The sequence below is a fragment of the Palaemon carinicauda genome, chromosome 7, assembly GCF_036898095.1.
Source record: "Palaemon carinicauda isolate YSFRI2023 chromosome 7, ASM3689809v2, whole genome shotgun sequence".
NCBI lineage: Eukaryota > Metazoa > Arthropoda > Malacostraca > Decapoda > Palaemonidae > Palaemon > Palaemon carinicauda.
In genome coordinates, this window is record NC_090731.1 from 133,356,183 (window position 1) to 133,367,601 (window position 11,419).

The following is an 11,419-nucleotide window of genomic DNA, read 5'->3' on the forward strand; positions in this document are numbered from 1 at the left end:
TAAAATGCGTTTGAAATTGAAGAATAGAATACAAAAATGCATTAACAGAGCATGTGATATATAAAACAAGATAATGAAATACTGTAATGATAAACAGTAAGAAAATATTGATAAAATATGATTGAGATGATTGCAGAATTTTGACCCATCATTATAAATATGCGGGAACTTCCCTTTTTTAGTTCTGCATACGTCGTTATCGACTTATGACGCGTTTCTCAGTCCCTATCTCCGTTGTAAGTCAACGACTACCTGTATTGAAAGCACTTAGATTCCGAAAATTTGCATAATTGAGTTCCATTCAGTATTGGAGAAATGTGAAACATATTTGCCATTTTTTAAGGCTTTTTCTACTGTGGGAAGAAGGTGGTCTAGTTTGTCGAATATTATCGATGTCCTCCGATCGAGTGTTGAACTTAACGAATTTTACGGACTGCACCCGAATCTTCGTAATGCCTCAGTATTCCAGTTATAAGATGGGAAGAAAATAGTCTTCTAGAGAGGAATTTGTCTGCGTGACTGGTCCATATCTGGGTAGATACTTGCAGTACAACTTCCTGTGAGACAAAATAATTGGAGACATGTCTCAATCTTGTCATGCGAAATTAGTTGCGCGTGATCAATCGTTTGATTGCAGCCATCAACTAGGGGATTCGCTGTTATGCCATTTTTCACGAGAGAGTACGGGCCACAATAGGGTTACCCTCTGTAAGCGGATATGGACATCCAACTCCCATGGGAATGAAGAAAATGGCAGAACAGGGATCACCCTTTTACAGAGACCGTTGCTTGCAACTGATTGCTTAACTCAACAGAAATCAACTTTGAATGTTTACTTGCTAAGCATACTCTCGGCCCCTCGGGCACCCCTATGTGAGGTGACTTTTCACTTGAGAGTTGAGTGTTCCTTTTTCCTCTCAATTGAACCTCCAACCCCTGGGGTTGGTCAACAGCCTTCTTCGATACTAGCACCGAACAGCCTGTGTGAATAGATGTAAAGGCTGCTAGCCGATCTACAGGAGAAAGGACGAGCAGGAGTGTTTTCTTCAGAACGAGCTGGTTCGACGAGAAACAGATTCTGGTCTTACGGACCCAATCACAATGAGGTGGGCAGGCAAACTCTTCTGCCTGACTGGGGCCTGTGTACTCTTCCAAGCACGCGCCATGCTCTCTTTAGTGAGTGCTATACCTTACTTGCCAGTGCGCCAAGCTTGGCCTTCGTGCACTCCACAGGTGAGCTCCCTTGCCTGATACAAGCAGGCAGCTAGCTCACATGCGTGTATACCAGAAAACCTCAAATCAATCAATCCATCACCTGCGTGTAGGGGGTATGCCCTGTGCACTCCACAGGTGAGCGCTCACCAGCGTGCTACGCGCAGTCAGCAAAACAACAGGAACAGGTAGAACCTTTCCTACCTATATGCGCTGCCACAGGTGCTTGCTACCTAGGTAGCGCACTCTTCAGCGCGCTACGTTCAGATGGCGAGCGGACGCCAAGTATGGACTTTTCGCACGCCACAAGTGAATGCTACCTTGCTAGCAAGACAGTAGGGCTAGAATGGGGTGTGTCACCAATTTGGCAATCACCAGTCAGGATAAAAGACTCAGGGAGGTGGTATGTCTCTTCCTCATGCAAGACTTTTCATATGTGCACCGATGGGGCACTGGAACTTCCAAGATCTTTGGCCTGGGCAAAATTCAAAGCTTAAGTCTCTTCTAGTGATAGATGATCCTTTTGGTGTTAGCAAGAATTTTTCGGACTTTAGAGTCCAATAGGATCAGAGTGGAAGAGAGGCCCTAGTCAGAAAGTACAGATTACCAATCTACTCAAGGGAATAGACCTCCTCTTTCCCTCCCAAGTTCAATGGTCTTGGGGGATGCATCGAAAGAAAAGGGGGGCATCACCTGTCACACACCTATTGGTATTGTTAAAATAGTTTCCCTCGATTGGAGTACAGTTTTGCTGGCTCTTAATCGTGGTGCAAGTTCTTATTGCACGAATAGGGAGGACAGTGATAGTATAGATATCTTTCGTAAAATTGGTCCGTGGTAACGAAAACACTCTGGAAAACTTAACAATATTTATTAACAACAATTTTTCTGAAAAGCCAACCTTGTGACTACCTAACAATTTTACAACTTAACACTAAACAAATAACAATTAATGATTAACAAATAACTACATGAACATTTTAACCAATTAATAATTAACAATTTGCACTTAACCATTAATAACAAAATTCCCCAACGGGAAACAATACTCTCTCAACGAGAGTCAAATAATAATTAAACACCCAAATGGGTAGCTACAACAACATTCCCAACAGGAAACAACACACTCAACTAGAGAGAGATAAATATTTGAAATAATTAAACACTAAACAAAAAAAACACTAAATACCTAGCCATCTCACACTCTTTGAGGCTGGAGAAAAACAACCCCCACAGCTCCAAATAAAGTAGCGGCTCCAACAGAACACTACTACTGTAGGGAGTACAGCTCCGTAGGACTCCTTACCAAAGGTATTGAAATATAGCCTCAATCCAATAAAAAAAAAAAACGGGTAATGAAAGTTCCTACCTGGCTACTGTCTCCCTACATGTCGCCACGAGCTCCAAGGCTCCCGCAGCTGGTCATGATGAGGATGCGTCGATGGGGATGTCTCTGCAGAGTCCTCCTCAAAGCGGGGATTTAACGCATCGGCTCTGAGGACTATAGAAGAGAACACCCAGGAACAACAAAACGCCGCAGGTGGCAGAAATGCACCTGCAAAAAGCTGTCAACACTGGGTGGCGCAATCCTCAAAAGGCTCAATGTAGCCAGCAGCTGGAGTAGGTCCGGGAAACCTTGGGTCTTGACTGTCACTTTAGCGGATTGAGTTCCCCACTGGTAAACATCGGAGTCTGTCTCCATCCAAGGACTTGGAAAACACAGAAAAGAAAACAAAGTGTTAAACTAGACACTTATAAATAAAATGAGCGGGGAGGAGGTTAAACTGGCATTTCAACAGAAAAATTTAAAATTTACAAATACGTCTTATAAAATAGAATTATTACACTAATTTTGCATAAAACAAATAAATGTAGAAACAAGGCTGATAAAAATAAAATAAAAAATTACGTTAATTCATAATACCTTCCTCCCCGAAAAAAAAAAAATTTTTTTTCTATATATATAAATGGAAAAGCACCTGTAAAGTAAGAACCAATATCAATACATAATAAACCTAACACCAAACAGAAAGTACCCCTAAAAAAAATACAAACCAAGAGCTTTATATAGCTTACCATTATTTTAAAGATCTTATATTACCGTACTTTGTCAAGAATCTCCAACTTTATGGAAATAGACCTAACTAAACCTAAATAAACTTACCAGTACACCCACAGGTATACACCTTTACCTACAATACACCTGTATCATAGCCCAAAAAGTCATATATATAATACACAATCAAAAGCCATAGTATATCGGAACAAACCAATAATTAATTTAGAGGAACCTGTAGAAAACCTAGTGTATACCACTCACGAAAAACTCCCAAATTTGTTCATACAACCGTAAATGGAGAAACTAGCAACGCGGTGTATGAGAAGGATCAAGCTACACTAAATTCTAGAAAGTGTATCAGGAATTTTGTTGTCAGTCCCTTTAACATGTTTTATAACCAAATTAAATTCCTGCAGAAAAGGGGGCCCAGCGCAAAATCATTTGGTTCACTCGATGAAAACCAGTGGATTGTGATCCGTCCATATCTCAATCGGGAAAAAAAAATTGTCACATACGGTTTGAAATAGTTAAGAGCTCCGACCAAAGAAAGAGCTTCCTTTTCTATAGTGGAGTAACGTTTTTCAGCCACCAGAAGCTTTTTACTATAGTAAGACACAGGATAAACACCGTCCTCCTTTCTCTGAAAAAGGACACCTCCAATGCCAACGTTACTGGCATCTACTGCTATAATAAAAGGCTTCTGAAAATCTGGGAAGTCAAAATGGGGTTAGTAATTAACACGGATTTAAGTTTATTAAAAGATTCTTCACACTGATCTGACCACCAGAACCTTTTTCCTTTTTCTAATAAACTAGTAAGAGGGTGAGCAAGATCAGAGTAATTACGAACAAATCTGCAGTAAAAACCTGTCATACCCAGCACTCTTCTTACCTCTCTTAACATTACCAGGCCTTTTCAAATTTGTAATGGCCTCGAGATTAGCTTGTTTCAGAGCCACCTGACCTAAACCAACCTCATGACCCAGATAACAAACCTTGGCCTGATCCAATTTGCACTTAGCCAAATTAACAACTAACCCTGCAGACCTAAGGGCTTCAAAAACCTTACGTAACCTTAGCATGTGGGTATCCCAGTCATTACTATATACTACCAAGTCATCAATATAAATTTCCACTCCTTTCAAACCACAAATTACCCTATTCATGAGCCATTGAAAAGTACATGCGGCATTTTCATTCCAAAAGGCATAACCTTACACTCATATAGGCCAAACGGAGTGACAAAGGCGGATATTTCACGAGCTCGGTCGGACAAAGGGACCTGCCAATAACCCTTTAAAAAGATCCAACTTAGAAATAAATTTGGCAGAACCAATCCGATCCAGACAATCATCAATACGAGAGAGAGGAAAAGAATCATTTTTCGTATGGGTGTTCACTTTGCGGTAGTCCACACACATGCGAAACATACCGTCTGCTTTCTTTACTAATACAATAGGAGAACTCCAGGGACTTACTGATGGTTGAATAAGGTTATGTTCCTCGGGAGACTCATCCAATACCTCAGACACAGGCTCGGATACTATTGCTAATGGATCACCTTGCTTACCAACATAAGGTTTCAAACGATTAACATGAAATATTTTACATTTACGGCTTGAACCGGAAGCTTCAATTTCATAGTAAACCTCTGACAGCTTCTTCAAAACTTTCCAAGGGCCCTTATATCTTGGTTCGAGAAAACTATCTGGGTCCATACTGCACAAAAACTAACTCCCCAGGTTTAAATGACCCTACCTTGACCTTTTTGTCAAAGTTGTTCTTCATTACTGACTGGGACCGTTCCATATTTTCCCTGGCAAACTTCCAGGCACTAACCATTCTTCCCTTCAAGTCTTCCACAAACCCTTTCACATTTATTTCCTCCTTCGGTTGGACTTGAGCATTTAAAAAACAATTTCCAATGGTCCACGGAATTTGTGCCCAAATACCAACTCGAAAGGAGCTACACCAGTGGAAGAGTTAGGGTGATTCCTGATAGCAAATAGGGCAAAAGGGAGGCCTTTGTTCCAGTCACTATCATGACCATTACAATTTTTTTTCAGGACAGACTTGAGGGTCTGGTGGAACCTTTCCACCACTCCTTGACTCTCCGGGTGATAAGGTATGCTAGTAACGTGCTGAATGGCCAGTTCAGCACACTTACTCCTAAATATCTTATTTGTGAAAAGAAATCCATTAATTTTTCAAAGACAGTTTTGGAAGTAATACTCTTCATAGGTATAGCTTTAGTTTTGGGTAAGGGACCTACCACATCAATTACTAACTCAGAAAAAGGATCACCTATAGCAGGTATGGGATGCAATGGGCTTTAGGGATCCCCTGATTTGGTTTACCTATAACCTGACAAGTCTCACACGCTCTGATAAACTGCTTCACACTCAATGTAATTCCAAGCCACCAAAAATACTTAGCCAGACTATGAAAAGTTTTTAACACACCCAAATGACCTGAAAAAAATTAGTATGAGCTAACTCCAAAACAAAATTTCTAAATTGAGAAGGTACCACAATCTGTTCTACCTGACCAGTTTTATTCAAATTATCAAATGCAAAACGACTAAACCTATATAGTAAACCCTTTACAACTCCAAACCTAGGTTTAGTCAGATCCTCAACATCGCCCAAATCAAAATTAAATTCATCCTTTTGAGCTTTAATAAAAGCAGCTGTATCCCAATTAAGTTTAATATTAACTACTTCATTACTACTACTCTCTACTGGCCCAGACCTTAAAACATCTAACTCTACACTACTTAACATTAAGTCTTCATCGCCATCTACATCAAGTAAATTAGCCGCTTTTGCTGCGGAGCGAGTCATAACAGCCACGGGCCTAGCATTTACTGATAATATAAGGAACAGCTCCCCTCCCTCACTATCCAGCATATCATTTCCCAGGATACCATCTATACCCGGAATAGGTAGACTATCCACCACAACCATCTCAGTGACAAAATCACATCCTGGAAAAGACATGCGGACATTAACCAAAGGAGCAGACACAACTGAATCCGGAAAACCTCCCAACAATACAACATTTCCAGTATATTTCTCAAAACCATTTAGAGCCCTCTTCAGGACTAAGGACCTGGCAGAACCAGTGTCCCTAAAAAACTTCACCTGAACAACATGAGAGTCAAAAATCAACTTTCCAGGCCACACATATTTGTCGTACTTGAGTCATGATTGGGGATTAGAAACATTAGGCTTGCTACTATTTACTGAACTACTATCTACTGGCGGTCTGTCTACAGGACTACAGCCACTAACCTCTAACTTATCACTAACCAAGGCTACAGGACTTTGATTATTTTCGCTCTAGGTACATCCTACGAGCATTACACTGATTTTGGAAATGCCCGGGCTTGTTTTACCAATAACAACTTCCTTTACGGCCTGAGCTTCTATTCCCATTGTACCTATTATTTCCCCCACCTGGGAAGTCTTTATTAGCAAAAATTTTAGGGGGAGGAGGACCTCCTTGGACTCTACCCACATCCCTATCACCTGAAAAAAATTTAAAATTAACATTATCACTCTTGGGGATATGGGAGTCAATGAAGAGGTTTCCCCTCTACTGCCACTATTAGGGGAGCAATATGTTTGATTATTTAAAGTTTTATAACTAAAACTACCGCTACCTGATCGATGAGTTAATACAAACTCATCTGCTAACTGAGCGGCACTACTCAATTGACACTTTTTACCTCCTCCAGGTGAACTCTCAACTCTCTGCTACAGGCCTTCTTAAACTCCTCAAGGAGCAACAGTTTACGTAACGCAGTGAAAGTACCAAACTAACGACTTTTCAGCCACTCGTCGAACTTTTCCTCCTGGACGCGGGCAAACTCGATGAAAGACTGCGCTGGATATTTTGTATAGTTACGAAACCGGAGGCGGTAGGCCTCGGGGGCTAAGTCATACAATTTCAAAATTAAGGCTTTTACTTCTGATAATCCCAAGCTACTCCATCCTCCAAGGCATTATACACCCACATTGCCTTGCCCGCTAAACTACACTGTGTATTAATACAGTCCACATTTTTGCGGGCCAAGACAATCGGGAGGCCACACGCTCAAATGCCTTGAAGAACTCAGGGACATCTTTTTCGTCAAACACTGGCACTAACTTTGGTGCAGCACCTCTATTAACCCTATCTTGGTAGTCATTTTTAGGGGAACTTATCAAATTGGCCCCATGCAACCTAGCCATCTCTATATTTAATTTCACCATCTCCGACTGATGACGCCCCTACCCGCTCGTTCTCCTCGAACACCATTTTTTTCAATTCTATCCGTTTACAAATAAGGTTATATTCCTTCTCCTCCTTGGAATCACCCAACGCAATAACAGGGGCCTAAGATTTTACAGGTACAGAATCAGGCGGGGCCAAAAACGGATTAAAGGTCACATTACCCGTAAGCTGGGGAAAATTTGATGGATCCTCGTAAGTGGTACCTACTACAGGAGGGTCCTCAAACAGAGTTAGACCAGCCCTCATACTTACTTTGTCCTCTTCAAAACCCTCACTCGAACTCTCCTCACTAACGCCTATTACCTCACTCTTACTCCCTGAAGTTCTCACTATCGCCTATTACCTCACTCTTACTCCCTGAAGTTTCAGCTTTAGCTAACTCCTGTTTTAATTTATCCTTAACTAAAACCAACATCTCTCCTCTGGTGTCCGCTCTCTTCCGCAGAACACCCAACCACTTGGCACATTCAACTAACTGTTTCTTACTAGGGGCAAATACTTCAGGGAATCAGCTGACCCGAAAAACTCGGCTGGATCAAAAATAAATCCCTCCATTTTGTAAAACAAAAAAAATATTCAGGGGAGAAAGGCAATGCTAAAACCAAAAAAAAATAAATATTGAAGAGTCCACCTGAGGGTCGCTCCACCGACCAAAATACCGGAGCTGGTCATGACGAGGATGCGTCAACGGAGGTCTCTCTCCAGAGTCCTCCTCAAAGCCAGGATTAACGCGTCGGCTCTGCGGACTATAGAAGAGGACACCTAGGAACAGCAAAATGCCATAGGTGGCAGAAATACACCTGCAAAAAGCTGTCAATAGTGGGTAGCAGAATCCCCTAAAGGCTCAATTTAGCCAGCACCTGCAGTAGGTCCGGGAAACCTTGGGTCTCGACTGTCACTTTAGGGAACGAGTTCCTCACTGGTAAACACCGGTGTCTGTCTCCATCCAAGGACTCGGAAAACACAGAAAAGAAAACAAAACGTTAAACTAGACACTTTTAAATTAAAATGAGCAGGGAGGAGGTTAAACCAGGATTTCAACAGAAAAAACTTTAAATTTACAAATACAGTCTTATAAAATAGAATTTTTCACTAATTTTACTTAAAACAAATAAATATAGAAACAAGGCTGATAAAAATCAAATAAAAAATTACGTTAATCCATAATAGTGAGTATAGAAACAATAAATTTTATCAGAATTATACTAGATTTTATGACAATGAGTTTATACCTGTAATGGAACTTTCTAATACAGTACTTAGTTATAAGATAACTTAAATTTCACCAAAATGATATTGAAATTGTGGCAAGTCGTTTTTAGAAGCCGGTATTAAGTGTTTTCCCCTTTTATTTACAGATAAAATGTGGATGTTTAAGAATAACTTAACTTGCCTACAGTTGGAGTGAAAGTATGTATTGCAAATAAGTTTGTCATATTCTTTTGTTTTTTACCCAAATTATTTAAAGCAGTTTAAGAGGAGGGATCTTAGATTGATCCATAAATTTTCAAAAAAAGTGCATTATATTTGCGCATTCCAGACATACATTGGTGTTATGGCTGCTTGTTTTGGGTGATCTAAGGAATACTTATAATGTATATTATAGTGAAACACAATTGCTCTTATGTTCAGTGATTTAGTATGTATGAAGATGAAGGTACGTTGACATAAGCAGTAAATATATAGAAACGGAAGAAATATTTCAAGTTTATTCTAAGTTAATTGTTACAGTCTTGAATTGGATTAAGCAATATGTGACATTTATATTGTAATAAAATTTTATAGTGTATTATCAATTACTTGATACAAAACATTTCATTTATATTTGTGGTAAATTTCTGAAGATGTTTAGCTCTTTCATCATTACGATCCTATTGCACTGTATCTTCGTTGGTATGTATGTGTGAGGCTAATGTTGGTTAGCTTATACACTTCAGGTGTTTGTAGAAGAGACTTTTAATTGATTCAGAAATTTATTACTGATGGTTTGTGATTTCTATCTGTAATTTATTTGGCTTTTCGTATATTTTTGTTAGTTTCCAAGTTGGATTTTATTGAGATAATATAGATTTAACACTAATGCTCTCCTGTGTAGGCTAATTTCAAATTAGGTTATATCATTTTGATAATGGACATTTACACTTTACTGTACTATATAATATAGTATACATACATATTATGCACAGTATACTATTTATGTATGTTATGTTAATTGTTATAGAACTTTAAACAAAACATAGGTAAAGGAAGGAATAATGCAGAAGCTACCTGATATCAGTCAGCAAGTCTTCAGAAAACAAACAGGGACTTGTCTTGGGTATGGAGAGTGAAAACATAAATGTTGTACTTTAAAGAGTGATAAAAAGCCTTTGTTACATATTATAAATCCTAAAAAAAAAAAAAATACAAATAAAAGTAGTAGGAATGATTACCACCGGTAAAGAAATTTAATTCTTTAAGATGAAAGAAAATAGAAGGTTATATAATTCTTGCAAAAGTTTAATAAATACTATTTTGAAGGTGGGTAGCTATTAGCCTTTTTTGTACTGTTACCTTTGATATAAGAAGTTATTATTAGTAAACATGAGAACAAAACTGCTGAATTAAATCAAATCAATCAAAAAAGGAAAGGTATAGCTTCATAATGCAGCTATGGACACTGTAGGTATAGTATGAACAAAACCTATCAAAGAACATTAAAGTATTAACCAAAGTTTAGGAACAAGCATAGAAAGTCAAGGAGTAAGGTATATCCAAGCAGTGTTTTTATCTGTTTGAGTGGAATATTAATTTTTTGAGAGAACCTACCAAGTGACACTAAGGTTAGGTAATTAAAAAAATACAAGTTAAAAGAATTGAACAAATTTTAATAGAACTGTTGCAGGAGCCAAGTGGCATTGCTGATATTTTATATATATTACTGTAATTTGTATTTTCTTATGGTGTTGGAAGTACTATCTTTAGAGCATCTGCAATTACTATAATATTTAGCAATTAGTTTATTATAGATTAAAAAATGTGGAAATATTCTAGTTATATAGGAACATTTTCTTATACTACCTACAATTGCTATACTTCAGGTGGGTTAGTCAGATGACTATCAGTTGTTTAATCTTAAATTGTGTTACTAGGGCTTATTAATATTATTATCCACATAATCGTTGTAGGTAGTTCCAGCTTTAGAATAGTTTAAGGATTTAAGGGAAAATGTTTTGGTTGGTAATGTGCACTGTGTACACTTGATTGTTTGTTGGGTTGTTTTGTCTTATTAGCAACATAACTTGAAGAAAATCTGTCCTTTGGGGAAAAAAAAAAGATGCTGAAAATGTTTATTTTTTATACTGAAATAAGTTACTGTAATTGCACATGGGGCTAAAATTTGCTATGTATATTCATGTAGTGTACTATACTTATATTTTCGAGAAATGATTTATTGTTTGGAGTTTCCTTAATGTTTGGTTATATTGTACAGAATATTGATATGACATAAAATACTTACCATCAAGAAGCGTGACTCGAACCTTTAAAGCTGTTATTTTGGTGTTGCTTCAAACTCTGTTGCCTTTTTTGTTTCAAAGTCAGTTTTTTCATTCGAAAACCATATTGAAAATTCATTTTATACTCGAAAAAGTTGCACATTGGAAATTTTCTTGGCATTTAAATCTTTTTTATATACTCTATTATTTTACCAATATACAGTTTATTACTTTTAAAGGTCACTATTTTTCATATGAAACTTTTTTTTTTTGCTATAAAATAACTTTTTTCATATTTGAGTGACAAAAATAAGTGTGCATTATAAAGGGTTTCTTTGAAAATTTTATATTTTGAGAGCTCACGCTTCAAATTTATATTATTTTGTTGAGATAAT

General features: G+C 38.0%; 1 protein-coding gene across 3 annotated transcripts in view; it reads left to right on the forward strand.

Annotated features, from left to right (window-relative positions):
- Positions 1 to 9,239, forward strand: part of LOC137644017 (cellular tumor antigen p53-like) — a 113,542-nt gene extending 104,303 nt beyond the window's left edge. For all 3 annotated transcript variants that reach the window (XM_068376897.1, XM_068376895.1, XM_068376896.1), the window contains exon 9: positions 8,907 to 9,239. The gene's annotated coding sequence lies outside the window, so the exon portion shown is untranslated. The remainder of the gene's footprint in view (positions 1 to 8,906) is intronic.
- The last annotated feature ends 2,180 nt before the right edge of the window (positions 9,240 to 11,419 follow it).